The sequence below is a fragment of the Choloepus didactylus genome, chromosome 14 (genome assembly GCF_015220235.1).
Source record: "Choloepus didactylus isolate mChoDid1 chromosome 14, mChoDid1.pri, whole genome shotgun sequence".
In the NCBI taxonomy this organism is placed as follows: domain Eukaryota; kingdom Metazoa; phylum Chordata; class Mammalia; order Pilosa; family Megalonychidae; genus Choloepus; species Choloepus didactylus.
The window spans coordinates 38337966-38339884 of record NC_051320.1 but is presented as its reverse complement, the minus strand read 5'-3'; the positions used below and the strand labels follow the sequence as shown (position 1 = coordinate 38339884).

At 38.2% G+C, this 1919-nt stretch overlaps 1 pseudogene; it reads right to left on the bottom strand.

Moving 5' to 3' along the window:
- Positions 1-474: 474 nt before the first annotated feature.
- On the bottom strand, positions 475-726 carry LOC119508826 (annotated as a pseudogene).
- Positions 727-1919: the final 1193 nt, after the last annotated feature.

The following is a 1919-nucleotide window of genomic DNA, read 5'->3' as shown; positions in this document are numbered from 1 at the left end:
TGGCATCTGGGAACTTAAATTTCAGGAGGGTTCCCAACATTCCCAGAACTGATAAGAGTGGCTCTCTGTACCAAAACTATTTGAATAAACAATGTGCTTCATGCTGAAGGCCTTCTTTCCTTGTGGGAATGTGGAATTTTGGTTGATGCTAGACAGAGGGTGTCCATATGACCAGACCCTGCCAAAAAACCCTGGGGCCTGAATCTCTGATGAGTGTCCAATGGTAACAACATTTCACACATGCTGTTGCAACTTATTATGCAGTAATTAAGCATGGCCTGTGAATCTACTTGTAGAGGACTCTTGGAAGGTTCTGCCTAGTTTACTGTGGACTTCAACTCACATGCCTTTTCCTTTGCTGATAAATCTTGGCTGTGACTATGACTATATTTGGAGTCCCGTTGAGTCTTCCTTGTGAATCATCAATTTTAGGGTGGTCCTGGGAAACCATGACACAGCTCAGTAAAAAAGTTTCTAGTAACTTTGCTCTGTGTAGCTCCTGTTTAGAAATCCTTCCTCTAATAACCATGGATTTTCTTCTTGTTCCAACATGAAGATGAGCTCTGGTTTTGTAAAGCAGTACCCCACTGAGACGAGGTGGCTGTAGTTCTCCAGCATCACATCTCAGTACAGGGTCCTCTGAGCAGGGCCCAGTTGCTGCCACTCCTCCTGGGTGAACTCCACAGCCACGTCCCTGAATGACACTGAGGCCTGAGATTGTTTCATTTTCTGTGGCTCTTGGGAGAATGCGGAAAACTGTAATGGTTCAGCTGCGTTGAAGTTTCTCAAAAGGCGCTTTTGATAAGATGCTTGTAATGACTTATCTGTAAGAGATTGAATGCCACTGTGTTTTCCTCCAGGCTCTGCCACAAGCAAAATGAATGTCCCTGGACAATTTACTGAATTTTCTTGGTAATTCCGCCTCTCCTCCTAAGTTCCTATATTGCAAGCAGACCCAGTGGTCTAAAAAGGTTTCCCAGGAGGCCTTAGTGGGAGGAATGAGGAAGCGGAGCTGTGGCTGCACATGCCTGGCCAAGTTATTTTAATGCCTTGTTTCCTCTTCTGTGAAATGGGATAGTAATTATATCAACATCATAGGGCTTTTGTCTTGTGCATTAAATGTAATAGAACAAGGAAAGTGCTCACAACCATGATTGGGCCCCAAAATGTTAGTTGTACTATGTTAGCTTTGGTGAGTTTCCTTAATCTCTTAAACCATATGCAAAATAAATTGAGTAGTCATACCCATTTATTAAATCAATGCTGTTAAACCTAATCTCATCCTTCCAATGTAAGTGCACATCTAGTAAGAACACAGCAATTCATTTATGGCAAGTATCTTCCCTAGGACTTAAAGTATACTCTGCATATTTTAGCCAAAAAACATACTTATAGCAGTTAGAAAGAACCTTAGTCAAGTTTAACTTTACATTATTCAGGGAACAAAATCATCATATGAATTGACAAAATTTTAAAATAAGAATGTTCATTGTAGTTAAATTCTTCCATCTAAGATCATTCAATTTATGTTGATGTTAGTATGTACACATAAGGAAAAATATATTCAGATGTAAAAAAAAAGACTTAATTTCATAAAGAAAAAACCAACCTAAATAACTGATTTAGCAATCCTTAAATTTAATGTCTTGATGAAAAGCATTTGCTTATACATGAGGCTTCATCACTGCAGTTTATGAGTAATGCTAAATTGAAATATGTTCAGTTGAGTTAAATAAAATAAAGAAAAAACCATCATTGATATTGTACTGAACAAAATAGTCTACTTGTTTTTGGCTTAAAATCAGTTTATCCAAAGTGTCTTATGTTTTCTGAGTATTCTATCAATAATGGTGTGAGTCATAGAAGTTTTGATGCATACAGTAGTACTTAAATTTAGATGAAGCTCAGTGTGCGGGTTT